Raw genomic sequence first — 14,207 nt, forward strand, 5'->3', positions numbered from 1 at the left:
ATTTTTTTGGGTATCCCGTGCCGACTGAATTGTTTCTTTAAGTTGTCTATGACCGTGGCGCTATCAGTTTTCTGTCTACTTCGATGTACTTTGAGTAGTAATCGATGGTTATTATGTAGTCTTGTCGATCAAATTCAAAGAGGTCACTTGCTACTTCATTCCATGGTAATTCTGGTAGTTTATATGATTTAAGTGGTTCAGTGTGTTGACTAATTCTTCCACTTGTACGCTCATACCGGGCCAATACAGAGATTCGCGTGCCCGCTGTTTGCATTTTAGTATGCCCTGATGGGATGAATGTATTTGGTTAAGCATGTTTGATCTCATGCTTGGTGTAACGACAATATGCATTCCTTTGTATACTATTCCATCTGCAACTGACAGATCATCTCTTGCGGTCCAGTATTGCCTAATTGCATGTGGTGTCTCTTCTTTTGTGTCTGGCCATCCTTTGAGGATCATGCTGTGCAGTTCGTTTAGTTCTTTGTCTGTACAACTTTGAAATTCAGCATACCTGACTGGTGATACTGCTATGTATAGTCTGTCATGTTAATTGTGATCGGTTTGATATCTGGTTCTGTGTCTGGTAAGTTAGCACGGCTTAGTGTGTCACTGATCGCAATTTCTTTGCCTGGTCTGTATGTTACATTAAGGTCATACGGTTGTAGTCTTACCAGCATGTTTTGAAGTCTCATTGGGGCGGAGAGTATTGGTTTTGAATATATAGCTTGCAGTGGCTTGTGGTCACTTTCTATTGTTACTTGGTTTCCAAACACATAGTGATGAAACTTCTTGCAACTCTGCACTATATTGCCAGCATTTCTTTTTCTATTTGTGCATATCTGCACTCTGTTGGAGTTAGTGCTCTTGAAGTGTACGCAACTGGATGTCCTTGCAATGGCACACCACCCAGCGCATAGCTGCTTGCATCACATTGTATGGTCACTTCTTTTCGCTGATCGAAGTAAGCTAGTACAGGTGTAGTGCTGTACATTTGTAGTAACTTGTCAAAACTTTGTTGTTGTGGCTTGTCCCAGTAGAAGTCTGTATCTTTGCTGGTAACTTTTCTGAGTGGTGCATCCACTTCACTAAGATTAGGTATAATTTTTTTTTAAAGAACTTTAAAAAATAACAAAAAGACTAAAGGCACATAAATACGGCAAATTTGTTCTACTTTTTAAAATGATGCAACGTAAAAATGGTAAACAATAATGTTAATAAACGAAATGAAATAATATAACTTTTTCTTTAATTAGCAATTTGAGTACAAAAGGTTTGAGGTGTGGAGTATGTAGATATGGCCTATGGGACCCCGAAATGGCAATTCTTAAGTGACGGGTCCTGTTCAATTTTAGGGGGGAGCCACCCAAATTATCCCTAAAATTGAATTTAATTAGCATATCGAGTACATCGATCAAACCAATTCTAAAATGTTCTTTTAACTATCAGGAATCAAGATCCATATTTATAATTCTTAAGTGACCAATCCTGTGCTAAATTAACTTAAGAACGCACTTAATTAGTGCTAATTAGACTTTTATTGCCGTTACGCAATAAATTTGGTAGTAGTTGCTGTTTCTAAAACGCAGTAGACAAACAACAATTCCACAGTACGAACATCAGGTATATTCGTTTTATTTTAGCTGGCTTAACACAATACCACTGCTTACCGGCAAGCTGGCTTAACAATACCACTGCTTGCATCGGTTATAACCTTCAATCTACGTTAACACTGTTTTATACACTGTAACACTTGTCCAACTGGTAAACAGTAACTTACTAACATAGATTCTGCATCTCCGTTGCCTTTTATAAGCGGACACATTTGTTATGCAAATTAACAACTTTACGGCTGACTATAGCCAACAACACCGCATGGTGTATAACAATATAGTCTGAGAAATGGATCAATATAGTGCACATATTTTACCATTGGTCTTAATATGATTTTTGTGTGTGACATACTTTGGTACATCTGAAAACCCGATTCTTAAGTGTTGTGAGTGCTGGGTCTTGGGGTCAGAGGTCAATGACCTACTTTTTGACCCACATTTTACCAATATTTTTAGTTTATGGCACAGGACATGTTAACGTACATTAATTTCTTTGAAATTAGGCTCAAATTAAAGCTGATGAATTATACTAAACATTGATTTTCATTAAAAGTCATTTCAGTCATTATTTTACAAAATATTTGTAAAATAAACCATTTTTTTTTAATATCAATAGGTAAATAATATATTCTTCAATATTTTTCGAGCAACTTTTAAAAACTGCTCCTGTCATATAGGAGTGGATGTAAAAAAAAAAATTTTAATTTGTGTTACATTGTGACCGTGTATACGTAAAATAACAATTTTCACTCATTTTTTAATAAAAATTGCAAAAAAATGCTATCTCGTGAACTACTTGTCGTACAACGATAAAAAGCCAATGGTGATATTTATATTCATTGTAATAGAAACTTTTATCATTAACCAACTATAAATGACTAAAAAATAAAAAAATGTATATCATTTTTAATATTAAATTCAAAATTTTGCTTTCAGAATTATGCACATACGGTTGATTTTATTTTCTAGTCTTCCATCTCATCCTCACTGTGCAAATCATCTTCATCCAATACCATTTCAGGGCACCTACGTCCTTTATACCATTCAATTTCAAATATCTTCCCATCACCACTTAGTTTCCAACCTCTGTTATTTGGTTCAATCTCCATTGGATTTGTCATTATGGCATTCCTCCATATTAGTGCGACATAATTTGTCCTCTCAATTTTTTGGCAAAGCACTGACTTGCAAGGTGGTAGGCATGTTGGATCAGATGTCTTGATCGTCTCAAGCGGATTCTCTCCATCCTGTGGTGCATATATTTTATCGAATATTTCTAATCTTGCCTTGTTTACTTTCTTCAATTTTGGTCTACTGTACATAGCACATACAAATTCTTCTAAAATATCTGAAGTGCTATCTCTAACATTTTCGGACAATCCAAGTTGATTAAATGCCTCAGTATATCGTCTTGATTGAACCATTAAATCATAGGGACGTAGCTTTCCTTTCCGCAAAAATGCAGCAGTGTAGTCGCATCCAGTAAATGCGTGATACGCAGGTAAAGCAGAACAAACCGTTGGTCCTATGCTTGTTGCTATTTTGCTAACGTTAATGACTCTTCGTGAGTTTTTCGAAGATAGTCCAACATCCATTAAGATGGATACTTTTAGTGTGGAAGCAAAATACAAGAGCAATATGAAAACATCTGTGTCACTTGCTCGAACAACACAAGTTGATGGTCTTGGAATTTGCTCAGATACATATCTGGCATGAAACATGATGCGGGTATCTGCCTCTAAATGATCACAGGCAAGCTCCTGTACAAAATTTCGATGCATTTTTCCGTCAAAAACTTGATATCTGTAGCAATTCTTTCCAATAGCAAAGTAGAATATGTGATTATTCAGTACTTTAGCATAGCTGTCATGTTGCCATTCATCTTTTAGAAATTCCACTAAAGCATTCTTGAAATTGGATGACAGTAGAGAGTTCATGAAGTCAGTGGGTCGCTTTTGTTCGCCACCTTTAATGATAAATGCTCCTTCATTATCCCCACGTGAGGCCCTTTCCAGATCTTTAATACTTGGACTGATATCATATCGATCGCATATCAGATGTATTAAAGGACATTTGAATGTACATGCTTTTTCCATAATCACTCTAGCTATTCCAGCGAATGAGAAAGGCAATGTTGGAAGTGTTCTAAAGAAGAACATGGCATCAATAAGGTATACATCAGCGCTCACCTGACCAATATATGGTTCAGATATTTTCTCCAATTTATCCATTAAAGCTGATTTCTTGGTTTTGTTCATTTTACCATCATAATGACACAGTGAAATTGGAACTGCTAGTAATGGATATTCAAGGAGAATTTGAAGATCAATATTTTGCTTTGTTGGCAAAAACAACAACCGTCCAAACAGATCTCTTGTACATCGTACTTCCTTAACTTTCAGATCTTTTGTTTTAACTTTCATTTTAACACTGTCATAAGCAAAGTTCTTGACTTTGTTTCGTTTGATAGGTTTCTGAAACCTTTCAGGACTTGTCTTACATTCACTGATGAAACTGTCACTCCGTTCATTGCCTATTTTGTAAAATTTCAACATATCATTTGCTGCAGTCGACGATGACGCTCTTCCAGTTTCAACACTGTACAGATTGTTGTTGTTGCAACTCGGATCAAACGGATTTAAGGTTACTTTAAAGCATTCTACAATCTTGTTTAGATCCGAATTGTCCCTTTTAATACGGTTAGTATTCAATTCTTGTGATACTTCATCTCTGTTTTTTAAACCAGCATACTCCATCAGACTACCAACTATGTTGGCACGAATAGGTCTTGTTAACATCCATCTTCGTCGTGTTGCCTCATTATTTGTAAAAGCTGCAATTCCAGTATGTCTGGAAGCAGCATCTTTGTTGACTGTTTGCTCTAGTGTTAAGTCAACTGGACTTCTGGAAAAGTGTTTTGAAGTTCGTCTAATAGAAATCGCCCCATTTTCCAGCATCGCTCACGCTATTTTGTATGGATCGAGCGGGATGCATGCTAGAGCGGATATACATTTTTTGTTTATATATATTTTTAATTGATATTTTTTAGGAACTAGATTATTTATGTGGATATTTTTTATTTGGTTAATAAATATTTATTGTCAATCATTAAATTAATTTTTTTTTTTATTTCACAGGTCTCGGAGAAGGACTGTGTCTGTTCAAAATGGCCATTTCTAAACACGTTTAAATATTATATTAGGCATAATATTATATAAGGCATAATATAATAATTTACTTCTACAGTACATATAAATAGAGGTAAATTATTATATGCCTAATTTAACATTATGCCTAATATAATATTTAAAAGTGTTTAGAAATGGCCATTTAGAACAGACACAGTCCTTCTCCGAGACCTGTGAAATACAAAAAAAAATTAATTTAGGCCTAATGATTGATAATAAATATTTATTAACCAAGTAAAAAATATCCACATAAATAATCTAGTTCCTAAAAAATATCAATTAAATCTATATAAACGAAAAATGTTTATCCCGCTCTAGCATGCATCCCGCTCGATCCATACAAAATAGCGCGACCGATTTCATCAAAAGTATAGCTCTAGCGGCGCGCCATACAAAATACCGGAAGTTGATTTTATCGCGACCAATTTCAAGCGCGACCGATTTCAGACGCGACCGATTTCATCGTAAACCAGGCGGTTTTGGATGTTTTATTCTCACTCCTTTTATATCTACACATGTGCTCGGTCTTATTTATCTTCCTTCTCTGCCGCCCTCTATCGGACGTTATGTCTTGTATATTTGGAGGGTTACAATAATATTAAAGGTATTCTAAAATTGCATGGTAAGTATCTATGGATAAAGTATGATATAATGAATATATAAAGCAAACAAAATGTAAACTTACACTTCAATTCAATTTACAGAAGTTTAATGAACTACAAATACATGACATGGATGACAGAATAAAAACTTTCAACCAGTAAAAAAACTTACAAGGTCAAAGGGTTATTCCATTATTTTGTAATAGTATAGATCAATATTTACATTTCTATTAATTTTTAAACCTTATAGTAGATTAATGATAAAAGTTTCTATTACAATAAATATAAATATCACCATTGGCTTTCAATTAATGCAAACTTTATCGTTGTACGACAAGTAGTTCACGAGATAGCATTTTTTTGCAATTTTTATTAAAAAATGAGTGAAAATTGTTATTTTACGTACACACGGTCACAATGTAACACAAATTAAAATTTTTTTTTTACATCCACTCCTATATGACTGGAGCAGTTTTTAAAAGTTGCTCGAAAAATATTGAAGAATATATTATTTACCTATTGATATTTAAAAAAAATAAAAATATCAAATTTACCCAAAAAATGAAAAAAATGGTTTATTTTACAAATATTTTGTAAAATAATGACTGAAATGACTTTTAATGAAAATCAATGTTTAGTATAATTCATCAGCTTTAATTTGAGCCTAATTTCAAAGAAATTGATGTACGTTAACACCTCCTGTGGGTGTCACGAAACCTAAGACCACGAAAGCTAAGACCCCCTAAGACCTAAGATCACGAAAGCTAAGACCCAAGACCTAAGATTACAAATATTTATCTTTCGCACCTGCCTTGTATTTTAACTCCCAACATTTATTCTGAATACCACACCTTAGAATTGGCACTTTCATGAAAAAGAATCACATAAAAAGTAACAAATACATTTTTAAATTGATGGTTTTACAGACGTTTTTCTCGCACACAAAATGACTAGCCTAGAAGTAGGCCTACCCCATGTTCAATGTTTTTGTTTCTATGGAACGTCAAAAGAGCAAAAATTATATAGAGGGCTGAAAACTCTGTGGAGTCCATCTACAGTGTGGATGGAATGTAAAATTGAAATTGTAATGATAATAGTATAACCATGCAAGTACGAAGAAATAAATACTGGCAAATAAATTTTAACTTAAAAATTATGATAAGTTTTTTTGTTTCGTTTTCTTTCTGTTTTTATACTTGTACTATTATTGTTGCTCTTTTGGCGCTCCATAGAAACAAAAACATTGAGCATGGGGAGCTCGAGGAGTTACATTACAGTATACAAAGAAACACGTCTGTAAAATCATCAATTTAAAGGATTTATTTATTTGTTATTATGTGTTTCTCCTTCTGAAAGTACTTATAAGTCCTAATTTTAATGTGTGGTATTCAGGATAAAGTTAGTCAACAAATTTGGAGTCAAAATACAAGAAAGGCAGGTGCGTAAGAAAAACATTCTCTGAACCAACACATTGGAGTAAATATATACCAACAAACAACCCGTCAAGTTTGTTTGTTATAAAGAAAAAATATACATTTACTCAACGGGCGAAAATAATGTGAGTTTATCCATGTTTTTGCGGTGGTATTAAATTATATTTATGGTAATAAATGAAACCTACTGTGTTTAAAATTATGTATGGATAAACAAGTATTGTTTTTAAGCTGTAGTATATCTTAGAATTTGTAATCTTAGGTCTTGGGTCTTAGCTTTCGTGATCTTAGGTCTTAGAGTGTCTTAGCTTTCGTGGTCTTAGGTTTCGTGACACCCCATGTCCTGTGCCATAAAATAAAAATATTAGTAAAATGTGGGTCAAAAAGTAGGTCATTGACCTCTGACCCCAAGACCCAGCACTCAAAACACTTAAGAATCGGGTTTTCAGATGTACCAAAGTATGACACACAAAAATCATATTAAGACCAATGGTAAAATATGTGCACTATATTGATCGGAACCTATTGATCCATCTCTCAGACTAATACTTTACGGCTGACTAAGCCAACAACACCGTATGGTGTATAACAATACTTTACGGCTGACTAAGCCAACAACACCGCATGGTGTATAACAATACTTTACGGCTGACTAAGCCAACAACACCGCATGGTGTATAACAATACTTTACGGCTGACTAAGCCAACAACACCGTATGGTGTATAACAATACTTTACGGCTGACTAAGCCAACAACACCGTATGGTGTATAACAATACTTTACGGCTGACTAAGCCAACAACACCGCATGGTGTATAACAATACTTTACGGCTGACTAAGCCAACAACACCGCATGGTGTATAACAATACTTTACGGCTGACTAAGCCAACAACACCGCATGGTGTATAACAACACTTTACGGCTGACTAAGCCAACAACACCGTATGGTGTATAACAATACTTTACGGCTGACTAAGCCAACAACACCGCATGGTGTATAACAATGCTTTACGGCTGACTAAGCAAACAACACCGCATGGTGTATAACAATACGGTACTAACTTTACTGTAGCAACATGGCTCCCTTGTCAGGATGACTTTTATACTAAATCCTGGCATAAACATACAATCTAAACTTTTAAAGAATAATAATAAAATATAATAAATAATAAACGTTTTATGGTGAAATTATTAGTATATGTTTTTTAGTCATTACACAAAATTATAAGGCTCCCTGACGGGGATGGACCTCTATTTATTAGATTCATCCAAATCGTTGTTAGCTAAGAGTAGCAGTAGCTTGTGAATTGGCCGCTCCAAGTAACCTCTTTGGTGATGCAACTTAACTTTCCTAACGAGACCATCATGGTCGGTGAAGACGTTTACAACCAACCCAAGTTTCCAACTGTTTCTTGGTGCATTGTCATCTTTGATGAGGACCACGTCACCCACATGCATATTACGTCTGGTACAATTCCAAGTTTTTCGAGGTTGTAACGTTGACAAGTATTCGTTCCTCCATCGGCTCCAGAATTGGTTGGCCATGTATTGCACTCTTCTCCATCTTCGTCTACAATATAGATCTGCAGATTGAAATACCCCAGGTGAAGATGGATCAACAATATTGTCTATAGACAAAGGTCTGGCGTTTACGATGTTCTGGACTTCACTTTGAACATCCACCTTCCAAGCATGCCATCTTGATGTCAGCTCCGGATTCAACATGTCATCCCAATCAAGGTTCTCTTTACATAGAGTTTGAAGAATTATCTTCCCAACTATCAGGACAGGAGCTGCAAACCCAAATTGATCGTAATTAGAGCTGATGGTTTTCAAAACATTTCGTCTTGTTGTAGGAAGGTCGTTGAGCTGCACTCTAAACTTGAAATTGTCGCTTTCGACACACCAGGATACACCAAGTACTCTTTCCATCGGTAATGAATCAGATTTTATATTTAAATCAAGCAAGGACTTTCCACGTTCAGATTTTGGTATTACGTCCAGTACGTCTCGACTGTTAGAGGTCCATTTATGAAGCCTCAAACCTGCATCGGCACCCAAACCAGTACTACTTTTCATGAGAGCGATGGCGTCTTTGGGAGAGCTTACTGACTTGATACCATCAAGTGGTGTTTCTTGGATAAGCAGTATATCTGTGTTTTGATCATTGCACCTTGAAGATTTGTCTTTGCTTGGTTGGGTTACGTAGACCTCTGACATTTAGCGAAACACAATGCAAAGTATTGCTTGCCATATTATTTGAAAGTTATTTGCTGTTAAGATAACGTTATGTATACTGGTATAGATGATATAAAAAAAGCGGAAAAAAAAACTTCCAATGCTAAAAAAGGATCCAACAAGATAACTCTTGCATAAAACAACCCGCTATTTTTTTTTCTTTCTAAGATTTCTTTTAGGTGTTGCTTGATTTCCTTCCGATGTCATGTTTTGATTTTGGTCTTGGTCAACATTCTTGGCTTTTTTTAACCTTTGTATTTTTATCACTTTTACTGGTAGAAGCATCAAAGTAATCGGTTACTTTTTTTTGTTCCTGCTCTTCATTACTTTCTTTGGTATTTTTTGTGATCAAACCATCATTAATGGTACTATCTTCCTTTTCATTTGGCAGACTTTTATTTCCATTCTGCACACAATCAAATGTTTCCTCGTCACTTTTCTCCACACTGCTTGAATCGCTCACGCTAAATACACTTTTATTGATTTTTCCTTCTTCTATCTCGCGTAAGTTTGCACTGTCTTCTCTCTGTTCTTAAGGTCTAGATACCTCGTCAGCTTTATTGCCAACAAATGATTCCCACATTTGATTGATGTAAGATCCTGGTGATCCGACAGAATTTGATTTGTTTTAATTTGGACATTTATTTTTCATATGCCCTTCCTGGTTGCATTTGAGACAGATAGCATCTGCTCCTTCTTCTTCTTCTTCCTCCAATTTAGTGCAAACTTCAGACTTGAAGACTATAGCACTTTGGTGGGATGTGGTACGAGTGAGTTAGTTTTCGTAAAGAACCCCCTTAAATGATTTAAAAGTTGGTGCCTTTACAGTTGATTCTGCTAGGATGTTCCAATCTCTTGACGTTCTGGGAAAGGACATCCGATGATAGTCCCGACTTTTGAGCGTGGAATACTATATGCTTGGCTGTTTTCTGTGCGAGAAGGGGCAGTGAGGTTTTTGGAGCTTAAGAATTTGTCCATATCAATTGCAACAAGGTTGTTGTGTATCTTGTAGAACATTGATAGTCTTTAGAGTTGACGTCTTTCAGCCAGGGTTTTCCAAGATAGTTCGTGGAGCATGGCACTGACACTGGCTGTACGTTCATATCTACCGAGAGTGAATCTTGCAGCACGGCGTTGAATTTTCTCTACTTTTTTCTTTAGAACATCTGTGTGGGGGTCCCAGACTACACTTCCATATTCCAGGATTGGTCGTACAAGTGATTTGTAGGCTTGTTCTTTTACTTTGGGGTTTTTGATATTTATGTTACGTCTGAGGAAATTCAGTGTGTTATTTGCTTTAGCAGCGACGTTTTCCAAGTGTTTATTCCATCTGAGGTCATTGGAAATTGTTATTCCTAGATACTTTGCGTGGTCTACATGTGCAAGTCGGTGACCATGGAGGGTGTATGGGTACTTTATGATGTTTTTCTTTCGTGTGATGGTTATGATTTGGCATTTTTCGGGGTGGAATTCCATCATCCATTTTTTTTCCCAGTGTGATAAGGTATCCAAATCCTTTTGCAACAACTTCGCATCTGCTTCGTATGTATGAGATCGAGTTGGAATTTTGTTAACCATCGTGCATAGTTGATGTGATTTGTGGCAAAAAAACAGACCAATAATGGGAGTAAGAGAGTATATGTAAAGACTGATGTTATTGGTTCGGATTGACCTCTCTAGGTTATGATAGCTATGGATGTAGTCAATGTACATAAGCCAAAATTGAGCAGTGAATCCGTGTGGTCCCAAACGTGTCAAATCTGCAAACTGTTTGTATGCTGTACATGCATGAATAAATGTAGCGGAGTTGATGGCTTTTTCATGACTTGGTTCATTGGTTAATTCCGTTAGCTGTTCTCTGTTGCTATACTCTTTCATGAATTCCCGAAAATGTAGAATTTCAAAAGCAAGAGCCAATATGGTGGTGTAAACGTTTACATCTATTGAAATATTTTCCACTTAGAAAACCGTTAAGTGACCCGGGAGCAAGCAAATCAGTAGTGGTAAGCATATCAGGACCTCCTGAATTAGAAAGAAGCTTTCCAACAACTTTAAAAAAGGCCATTTCCACATGGAAAGCACCTAACATGATAAATATGTCATCAAACTTGGGTTTTTCTGTTGCTTGTATTTGCATAGCTGGCTTTGCTGCATTTAAATCGTAAGTCACGATTCCGAATTTCTGCTCGCATTCATTAGTGCATCTTTGGGTTATCAAGAGTCTCTTGTATGACATCTAACCTAGTGATTGGTTGTTGCAAATTTGGCATATATCGAACTGCCTGTTTTGGCAAATTGTCTTGATATGATGCAGCATTGTAACCGACCCACATTGGAATGTTATTCTCTTTCAAAGCATGTTTAACACCCAAAGGAAGTCCATATTCCATGCTACTGCACTGACATCAGGGAGACTAGAAATATCTGTAACATTGTAGTTAAATACGGTCATTTTTGGTTTCTTACGATATGGCTCTAGAGCAGACATCTGTGGCGCTAGTGATCGCTTTCTACCTTTCTGTTGTTTGTTAGTTACACAGGAATGGCCTTCTGTGACATTTGTTTCATTAGTTTCTTGCTCGTCTGATATATTCTGGTAAAGTATTTCCATTGTGTCGTGAAGTGTGAGTCATTTCATCAAAATTATCAAATGCAAGTCTCATTGGTATGTGTTTAACTGTTCCAATGGGGCATGCCAGCATCCTCTCTTGTATTTTCTTAGCCGTATTTGTTTCAAGTTCTTCAAGGCAGTTGTAATTGAGGCTATGTCCAAACCTATTTAGAACCTGTACTAACTTTTTGCTACCTGTAACAGTCTTTACAGCCATACCCAATGCCACTTGCTTTGCTGGTTTCACTTTACCTCTTTTGACAATGAAAAGTGCATCATCACAAGATTATTTAACACGTCGCTTCACCTGCTCAAAACACTTAGTTTGTTCTGCTCCGCTGTACAATGCAGTGAAAAATGTGGATAACAACTTGGGGGGGGGGGGGGCAAAGCATCCCCTTCCTTTAAATCAGGATTAGGATTTTCAGGAAGGTAGGATTTTCAGGAAGGTCTTTCTTTTGAATGCCAAGTATGTTTTTACGAAGTAGAAAAGCTGCCTTGGTAACAATGTGTTCATCATCCGATGCATAGTCATATGCAACACGTACAGATTTATCGGCAGTGTTATTGTAAATAATAATTCTTGGTAAACGTAGTTTCTTACCAAATTTGTCTGTGCACTATTTATGGGTGTTGTTTCAGAAAGTGTACACATATCAGTATATCTGGCAAACACTGATGTCAAAAGCTCAGGTCTTTTGTTACAGATGATTGCTTTTTCTACATAGTTATGGATATTTTGTATCATGGTTAGTTTGGATGACTCATTTGAATCCAATTCACTCTGACTTGAAACCCTTTTGGCCGACATCAAATATGCACTTTTACAAGAGTGGTGATTTTGATTCTTTGTCAAGTCAATACCACTTATTTCGGATAACAGTTTGGAATCATTTAAAGCTGAAGCTGCCTCATGGATGCTCTGACCAGCTTCAATTGTCTCACAACTACCAGCTACTTCATACTGACCTTTCTTGCGTTTTCTTGCTTTCCCACAAAATATACATTGAGGAGGGAAAATACCAGATGTTGATGACAGCGACCTATCGCTTTCGGGTGTAGCTTAACGTAAATGTGGACTCTCAGCAGTGCTTTCTAACTTGTGTGTATGAGGTGCCTTATCCGTGGATGCAGTTTCTGACGGTATAGCAGTAAAATTCTTGTAACACATCACATGATAACCTTCATTTTCGTCAGGAGATGATGGTAATTTTTGCACAATGTTGTGATATACAGATTCCACAAAATTACGCTTTTTACGTCTACTTTCTGCTGCTAGTAAAACCGCTTTCCAATGTTTATCATTGAACGAGAGGATATTTCCCCACTTTGATTTTTGTTTGGGCTTTTCAATGTGGAGAATGCAAACGTTCTGGGACGATTTCATCTGAGTTTCAGCACTACTTTCAGGAGTCTGACCTGGGTCCGTAAAGCTTTCCATTACAATTAGATGTCTTCACGCACAACATAAACATATAGCAATTATAATACTGAGAAAAGATGATCCTGTTGTGTTAACTCTACTAATCTATACTATAGAATAAAATTAGCAAATGATTTTGAAATAATGGAATAGCACATGGGGATGGGAATCCTGCTGGACACCAAAGCCTTGATAGATGTATCCATGGAGACATCAATCTCTATTTGGCCTGGCTGACTGCAGGGAGAGGAGTGTTCTTTTTTGTCTCTTTCTTGCATTAATTAAGTGCATTCTTAAGTTAATTTAGCACAGGAATGGTCATTTAAGAATTATGGTCTTATGGAGTTAATAAGAGAAAATTTTAGAATTGGTTTGGTCGATGTACTCGATATGCTAATTAAATTTGAATTTTAATTATTTTAACCTTTGACCCATTCTTAAGTGGATTTGGCCCCGGATTTCAAACTTAAGAATGATGAATCCTTAATCAGTATGTTCATAAGTATATGTCATGTGAATTTCGTTGATGTACTCAAAATGCTAAATAAATGTCTAATTAGCACTAATTAAGTGCGTTCTTAAGTTAATTTAGCATAGGAATGGTCACTTAAGAATTATGGATCTTGATTCCTGATAGTTAAGAGAACATTTTAGAATTGGTTTGATCGATGTACTCGATATGCTAATTAAATTCAATTTTAGGGGTGATTTGTGTGGCTCCCCCCTAAAATTGAACAGGACCCGTCACTTAAAAATTTCCATTTCTGGGTCCCATAGACCATATCTACACACTCCACACCTCAAACCTTTTGTACTCAAATTGCTAATTAAAATCTTCTGGGCTCCCAGAGTAATTTCTTTATAATATATTTAGACAAGACTAGTGTTAAACACCTTATAAAATGTTGACCGGAAAAGTGAACTAAATAAGCAAATCGACCTTTAAAAAGACAGTAAAGTAATTAGAAGTTAATAAGAGCTAAATATGTATGAAATTGTATAAGTTATAAATGTTTAAATAAGAGAATAATATTAAAGTGAGGTATAACAAATGTAGTTACACACTGGGATATTATAAGCGAAAACATCTTTTACTG

This window comes from Antedon mediterranea, chromosome 7, assembly GCF_964355755.1.
Source record: "Antedon mediterranea chromosome 7, ecAntMedi1.1, whole genome shotgun sequence".
Classification (NCBI taxonomy): Eukaryota; Metazoa; Echinodermata; class Crinoidea; order Comatulida; family Antedonidae; genus Antedon; species Antedon mediterranea.